Raw genomic sequence first — 8186 nt, 5'->3', positions numbered from 1 at the left:
CCCTCTGCCCGGCCCTCCAATCCGCCCTCGATCCACCCTCTGCCCGGCCCTCCCCCACCCCGCCCCGCCCCGCCCCGCCCCGTCCCGCCCCTCCCCGCTCCGCCCCTGCCTTGCCCTGCTCCGGAGCCCCTCACCCAGGCTCTGCCCCCAAGCTCTTGACCCCTTGGGGGTCTTGGAGCGGCGGAGTGCCCTGGTGTAGGCGCGGGAGATCTCAGTTTGGAACCCATCCTTGGAAATCCGTGTGGGAAGCCCTAACGGGTGAACACCGAGCTCCCGAGAAAGGGCTTCCGTTCAGGTTCTGGTTTTTCTTGAGAAGATTGCACAGGCGCAGACGTCCTAGAGACCTCTTGCAGGCAGCGCGTTTGAGAAGGCAACGTGGGGTACACCCAGAGTGAGAGACGGATGGAGAGGAGACGGGTGCGCAAGAGGAAAATGGGAAATTGACGCCATGGGACGACTGTACTAAGGCACTTCCAAATGTATGGGAATCAGAGAAATCTTTGTAGCAATCAGCAGAGTGGCGCAGCGGAAGCGTGCTGGGCCCATAACCCAGAGGTCGATGGATCGAAACCATCCTCTGCTAGAGCGTTTTATTCCTGCAACGCGAAATCCGCATGCTTTCTTCTCTCAAGCAGCAGGCCGAGGAAACCAAGTCCCAAACATTCATGACCGTGGCACTATTCTTCACATTTCTTGTTCTCCTTTGGATCTTGTTGAAACTCGCTCATTATCAAAATTGTGTCTGTATTCACATTTTTAAAGCTCACAACATTTTGGGAAACAACGCACCATCTTATTTACTGCCCATATGCACTGACTCTACCCCTGCTTCTTTGCCTCTGCAGTGGGCCTACCGTGTCTCATGAGCCAGCGAAGATCTGCAGCGAGAGCAGCCGCACGCCTTTTCATCTGCCTGGTCCTTCCTGCCTTTTACCAGGTTGTAGCTCAAGATAAAACGTGGAGCTAAAAAATAGAGCCAGTGCACCCGAGTGGACTCCGGTGAGTGGGTGGAGAGGGGCGGCGCATTATAGGGTTCACTGCAGTGGAAGGCCGGATGAATGGGCGCAAAAACGGCGCAATCGGCAAAGGGGAGGGTGGGCAGGTGAGAGGGAGAGGAGGGGGCCAGGGACACGGGGAGAGCGTGAAGGAAAGGAGCGTGGAGGAAAGACGAGGAGTGACAAGGACGGAATTGCAGAGCCGTGGGTTTCCAGCGGGTTGGTTTCCCGGACAGAAGCCCCTCTCAGGACAGGGTGTCACTTTTGTCTGTTGCTCTGCCATTAACGTCCCAGACCCCCCCAACTGATGGAAAGGACAGGAAGTGAACCTGCCTTGTGCCACAACTTCCATCTCTACCCAAGCTTTGGCTCTCCTGAAGTTCTTCCCACTTACAGAAGCCACTGGTGGAAGGGACACCTCTTCCTCCTGGTGAGCCGGTGAGGGACCTGCGAACCTCCCGGAGGCTGGCTCCAAGGGCTCTGTCTGCAGTCCTCACTTGCAGGAATATTCATTCCCTCCCCAGTGGATCCCACGGTGTTCTGAGCCACTTTCCTGTCACTCCTCCTGCAGTGAATACCACCCGATAATTGTGGGGAAGACTTGCAATGCTCAGTGCCATCAAGCCGAGATGCACCGCGGAGCTGAGGTGTGTGACCCTTGCACCTGGAAGAGGCTGATAATTTCTGAAACCATGAACGTAGTTAGCACTTCTTGGAGCTCTTAGTTATTTTATATAGTGAACAAGTCTTAACCATGAGGCCTGGGTAGCTCAGTCGGTAGAGCATCAGACTTTTAATCTGAGGGTCCAGGGTTCAAGTCCCTGTTCAGGCGGCAAACTGCACTTTTATTTCAGTTAGGTCTAGGTAAGTAGAGCTCATTTAGAACATCGCTGGAGTGGAGTATTGGTAACAGCCAGAACAAAGGCATATCCTTGAAGTGGTTTATGTTCTAGTGTTTCATTAATTACCTCTACCCAATAATAACTGAAACTTGGGCCCGAGTTGCCAAGAGGAAATGGAAAAGCACATAATGTAAAAATACACAAGTGTTGGAATTACCAAGCCAACCATTTTAAAGTTCCCTTGACCTGATTCATTACTCTTGGAGTGGCAGGGGAGCAATCTGGGGGAAACGGACAAGAATTTCAGAAAGCAGTGACTGTGTCCAGTCTGTCTCCACAGTTTGGATTGACTGTTCCTATATAGAAAATGTGTGGCATCTTAAAAGCCCCTGCTTGTAAAAGCCATAATACGCAAACACATTTTGAAATGGTCTTAGCTGTCTTTTTTGTCTTTACATTAAAAAGTTTCTGTTGTTATCCAGGGATTTGGATTATGGTTAAAGACCCCGATCCTGGGCTCCTAGTGCATGGTTTCTGTGGGCAGAGTGTTAAACCAGGAGACTGTGAATTCAGTTTTTGTAAATCTTTATGCTTTTAGCCTAGTGATATGAAGTATAAATACTGCACTTAAGTTCATTGTGCTAGTTCTCTCCTTTGCTGTTATAGTATTAATTTGAAATAATCAGGTGTGTGCCTTTTTGAATCTCTATCCTGTCCTTGTTTATCTTACTTAATTTTGTACGCACATGAAAGATAACATTCTAGAAGTCAAAACTATGCAAAGAGATATAGGTAACACTTTATCTGTGATATGTATTGCAAATACTCCTTCCTCCTCTCCTCCTCCCCCCAATTTGTCAGCTGTTTTTAGTTTATCACATTTCTTGAAATGTAAATATTTTCAGATATGTAAATACATCAAATTGTGGTATTCACAAATGAATAGACAAATAGCTCGGTGCAAGAAAATACAAAGTCCAGAAATAAACCAAATCACATAAGGACATTTAGTATATGATGAAGAATGCATTTCAAACCATGGGTGCAAAGATAGACTTTTTGACAAATAGTTCAGGAACAACATTCCTAGAATTGGAGACTCAAAGCCTTTCTCTGGATGAGGCTCCAGCTCTGGATGTGGCTGGTTTGATCTTCTGTCCAAACAACTCAAACTTTCTCCGTATCGGCAATAAGGTTGTTTCATTTTCTTATCATTCGTGTATTCACTGGAATAACACTTTGAATTTCCTTCAAGAACTTTTCCTTTGTGTTCACTGCTTGCCAACTGTTTGGCACAAGAGACCTGGCTTTCAGCTGTCTCCACTTTCAACATGCCTTCCTCACTTGACCCCTTCTAGCTTTTGATTTAAAGTGGAAGACATGCCATTCCTCCTTTTCACTTGAACAATTAGAAGCCATTGTAGAGTTACTAATTGGCCTACAGGGAATACAAAGGCCCAAGGAGAGGGAGAGGGAGAGGGAACAGCCAGCCGGTAGAATGGTCAGAATATATTCAACATTTATGAATTCCATTCACTCTCAGTTTGGGCACAGCTCATGGCACCCCAAAATAATTACAACAGTAACCTCGAAGATCACCGATCACAGATCACCACAACACATATAATAATAATAAAAGAGTTTGAAATATCATCAGAATTACCGAAGTGTGACTTGGGGACACGAAGTAAGCGAATGCCATTGGGAAAACGGCGCTAGCAGACTTGCTCAGTGCAGGGGTGCCACAAACCTGCGGTTTGTAAGGAACAATAAAAGCAATAAAGCAAAGCTCAAGAAAGCAAAGTGTGCATGTATATCTTGTGAGTACCTTCCTAGAAGACAAACTGCTGATTTGCTAGGTCATGTAAATGTTTAACTAGTTCAGGTGATGACAAACTGTTTTTTCTGAAGCTGTAAAAAGGTATGCCCCTGTCTTGGGCCACTGGGGCGGATAGGGAAAAACTGTATTCTAAGCTGGCTGACCACGCCAGCAAGGGAATTCCAGGGTCTGTCTCAAAGCCCTTCTGGGTTCGTCTTTCCTACCCCAAATGTACCAAGTATGCGATGTAGAAGGGTATAAATCCCCCTTCCTGCTTGTGCTCGGGGCTCAGACCTGTGGAGAACCGTCTCCTCTGAGCCCACAAGTGTTAAATAAACCTGCGATCCTCCAGAGTCCCCGAGAGCCACTTGGTTCTTCCGTCAGGATCCATGAGGATCCAGGCCAGGTTCCCTAACACTTGGTTCCCTGACCGGGAAACCCAACGGTGCTGGGTTGCCAGCGGCTTGACCACGCGAGAGGTGGAGACGTCGTAAAGGGGAAGGCGCGCCTGGCGGACTTCCGGCAGTTTCCCGCGCCCTGGCGGACTTCCGGCAGTTTCCCACCCGGGCACCTCAGGCCGGCCACGCTGTTGCCAAGCGGACTCGGAGGAGACTGGCAGGTAAGAACCTGGTCGCGACGTCAGATTCCCGCGAGGCCTGGGGCCCCAGGACCCAGCAGGCCCACCCCTGAGAGTGGAAGGGGAGACGGACCTCCTCCCAGAGACCTCTTAGAGGTCTCACAGGTAGGGCCTCCCAGGGGGGCAGGTCCTTCAGGCAGGAACACCCCGCCCGTAAGGGGGAATGGGAAGAAACTCCCGGAAGGAATTCCACAGGTCCGGGCCTCCTGGGGGGAGGAACTGTAATAACTTCGGTGTGAATGCGTGAGTGAATGTGCAGCTTGACCTGGCTTGTCGGGCGGACTGATTCTGTGGCTCCACCGGCGGGCGCCCTTAGGGTCCCCAGAAGCCTACAGAGTCCGAGTGGCCCTAACCTGCTTCCTTGGTGACCTCATAGGGTCTAAGGCGAGCCCCTTTGGGGTGCCAGTCTGGGGTTCATACGGACTCGCTGAGGCTAAGAGGCGCCCAGGTATCCTCTGGGACGGCAGACAGGGGGGCATCTGAGTGGTCTCTCCTTCGGAGGGACACCCACCCTTCATTAGTGTTCATGCCAGTGACACAGGGAGGGAACACACAGGGTGGCCAAGGGAGCCTCCTTGCTCATCATGGTGGAGGCTCTTCAACCTACGGTCTCAGACTGCATGCTCAAAATTGTAAGAAGCGGTTCTCAGGAGACTATGGGATCAAAACATCTGGAAAATTAGGCACATTATGTGAATTGGAATGGGCCACCTTTGGGGTCAACTGGCCCTCCAAGGGTGCCCTAAGATCTACCCAGTGTCCAGATCATTTACAGAATAATGGCCAGGACTCCCAGACACCCTGACCAATTCCCACATATTGATTCTTGGCTTCAGATAACCCAAACTCTGCCCCCATGGGTCCGATTCTGTGCTAATAGGAAGGACCAAAGTAGGACATTTGTAACCTAGTAAAAGAACCCAAAGGCTGTAAGGAAGCAAAGGCTATCAGGGAAACCCTGCCTGGGGCCATCAGGGGTGGCGGACGAGCTCTGGACAAGGATGAACCAGTCAGAAAGTGTGGGAACCACAGTCCTCTGACCCAGGGCCTAAAGCTGAGCTGCAGGAAGACAGTGCTCCCACTTCTTGTAAGTGGCATGTGTGGGGAGATACCTGATTTAGCAGCTCTGACAGCCCACAGGAAACTTGATCCAGACAAACAGGATGTAAAATAACAGGAGCTCTCATATCTACCTTTAAGAGAAAGTGGGGGGGGGGGTGGCGCCTGGGTGGCTCAGTTGGTAAAGTATCTGCCTTCTGCTCAGGTCACGATCCCATGTGTCCTTTAGGATAGGAACTTTAAGGAATATTCCCAAGCAGCTGCCAAAACTCCTTTGTTTTGGGGAAGTTCCTTGTCCTCTCTGGCCCAATATGGATAGTCTACCCTCCCACCCCCTTGTTGGCGGGAAAACATGGCATCTGCTCCTCTGGAACTGATGATCTCCTGAACTGGGTCCCCGTTTTCCTACCTTGGGTGTGGCCTGCATTACTGGCTTTTAGACCATCCTCAGTGCCTGAAGCACCACGACTCCTCCCTTCACTGTCAGGGAGCAAGAAGAGCACCCCCAGGACCTAACACCACCCCTCCAGATTTCCCCATGTGTCTCAGGTGAAAACTGACCATGGGGAAGATCCTGGTGGAACATAATTCAGCATTTAAACTAAGTTTGTTGGTTTATTTCAGACAGATGTGTCTCTTTTTTTAAGATTTTATTTATTTGACAGAGAGAGAGATCAAAAGTAGGGATAGAGGCAGGCGGAGAGGGCTCCATCTCGAGCAGAGAGCCAGATGCGGGGCTCCATCCCAGGACCCTGAGATCACGACCAAAGCCAAAGGCAGAGGCTTAACCCACTGAGCCACCCCGGTGCCCCCAGAATGTGTCTTTTAAGTTTATCAGTGGTAAACATGCAACTTTTATCCTGTCACGCTTTACTGAAGGTCAGATAACCTCATGTTACCTCTGTTGGTTTGTTAGTAAAAAGATGACTAAAATGGTCAATTGTCTCATCAAAGTTTTCATGGGTAATTGTTAAAGTGGTAATTGTTGGGTAATTTCATGGCTAATTGTTCAACTTTAAAGTTTTGGTTGGATGACAAATGTAATTAAATTTGTTGGACGTCTAAGTTTTTTCCAAATGGGATAAAGTGCTAAAGCATTGATTACTGGACATAGATTTGTCCTTTTGGCTTACTGCAAAAAACTAAGGATATTTAAATCTGTTGGTAAACACGTTTTGTTCTTAACTGATTCACAGATTTGCCATTTAAGAATTCTGGTGTAACAGTTCACAATTGGTTACTCCTTTGTCTTCACTGGAGATTAAGGTTTCTAAAGAGGGCCAAATTCTGCTAACTGTAACTAAGCCTGATGGAAATAAGGGAATCAACCCTGTATGTGGAAAAGTAGGAGATATGTAAGAAAGATAAGGAATGGGCATGCATTTTGTTAAAGGTAAGAGAAGGTAATTTTGTCCTAAATGAGATAGTTGTTTGGGAAGAAATGGCTTGGAACAAAACCTGAATGCAAAGGAAAGTTGTAGAAGGTTTGTGATGAGATATCTTTGGAAATGAATTTTAGGTGTGGTCAGGATGGACGAAGATTGAAATGAATTTTAAAAAGACACTGGTGTAGAAAGTTGGTTTTCTCTCTTTTCAAAAAGACAAAGTATTCTCAATTGTTGGTCTGCTCTTGATAACAAAATGCAAATAGTTGTTTTCTCTCTGCCTGCTTAGAAAAAACAGTTTCTGTGTCTTAAGTTTATCAGGACTTTAACATCCCTAATGCTATGTAGGCATGCGCTTTAAAACTTTCTAAGTTTTAACAAACTTCCCTAATATTTAAATCATGAACAAAGTCTTGTTGACTAATTAGGCTTGCTTGTTTGGTATGTAATGTTCTGGTTCTGGCTGTTGAAGTGTTATGTATCACAGAATAACTGAGTTTCCTTGTCTTATCGTATCATAGTGAACCCTCCTATCAGATCATTAACCATGTTTTTCTGAGTTTGTCATTTATAATTATTTTAATTCTCTTGTAAAGTGAGTTATACCTTCAAAGAGATTCGTTTAAAGGACTTTTAGGACAGATACAGGTATTCAGTATATTAAAAATCCTAAAACTGAAATGAGTAAGAACTTCCAGAACTAAGAAGCTGCATTCAGACTGAACAAGAATCAGTAACATGGGACTAAATGAACTAAAAAGATGATTACAGTCTTGTGATCCTTGTTTGAAAAACATTGCTGGTTCCTTAATGTTCACTCTTCCTGATTAAGGAAATGTAAGATTTCTATGACTTACAGAAACATGATAAAATAACCATTTGTAAGCAAATTAAAGCATTCAACTTTTCTCTCTATCTGAACCCTCTGAAACTCAAAAGGTCTCAGTAAGTATTCCTTCTTCCATGGCAATCCTAGTCATTTTCATAAGTTCAGTAAGGACATTGGAAACGTTGGTTATTTTATCAAGACTTTGACTGGAATGTCATATTTGAGAAAGACGTCATAGATTCAGATATGACCAGACAGTTTTAAGGAGCTAAGGTTGACTTTGTGAAACTGTAGTCATAAAGCCCCTTGGAACTGTTGGGCTGATATCTTGCTTACAGAGTTCCCAGCAGCCTCACCAGATGAGTAAAGAATGTCACTTCCTTGCAGGTGCAAGAACATCAGGATATTTTGGGGGACCTCATAAAGAGGAATCTGTCCAAATCTTAGAGTTATTGCAGGCATGTCTGATGGCAAGTACATGGCTTAGGACATGGCTTGGCTTCTGACCTGGAGAGGCTACTAAAAGTTCAACCTAGAGATTCCTTATAAAGTTCCAGCAAAGCAGATTCTAAAAGATCTATATGATCACTCATTGTTCTTGCTGAGCTTATGTAAATAAT

The 8186-nt window shown here is 46.5% G+C and overlaps 2 non-coding genes across 2 annotated transcripts; both read left to right on the top strand.

The window, feature by feature from the left end:
• The first annotated feature begins 511 nt into the window (after positions 1-511).
• On the top strand, positions 512-583 carry TRNAM-CAU. Its single transcript has one exon. It is a non-coding gene; the product is annotated as a tRNA-Met (tRNA).
• Positions 584-1754: 1171 nt separating this feature from the next.
• TRNAK-UUU lies at positions 1755-1827 on the top strand. The gene has a single exon. It is a non-coding gene; the product is annotated as a tRNA-Lys (tRNA).
• Positions 1828-8186: the final 6359 nt, after the last annotated feature.

The sequence above is a fragment of the Meles meles genome, chromosome 5 (assembly GCF_922984935.1).
Source record: "Meles meles chromosome 5, mMelMel3.1 paternal haplotype, whole genome shotgun sequence".
Taxonomy (NCBI): Eukaryota; Metazoa; Chordata; class Mammalia; order Carnivora; family Mustelidae; genus Meles; species Meles meles.
The sequence above is the reverse complement of the archived record's forward strand: the minus strand, read 5'-3'. Positions and strand labels throughout refer to the sequence as shown.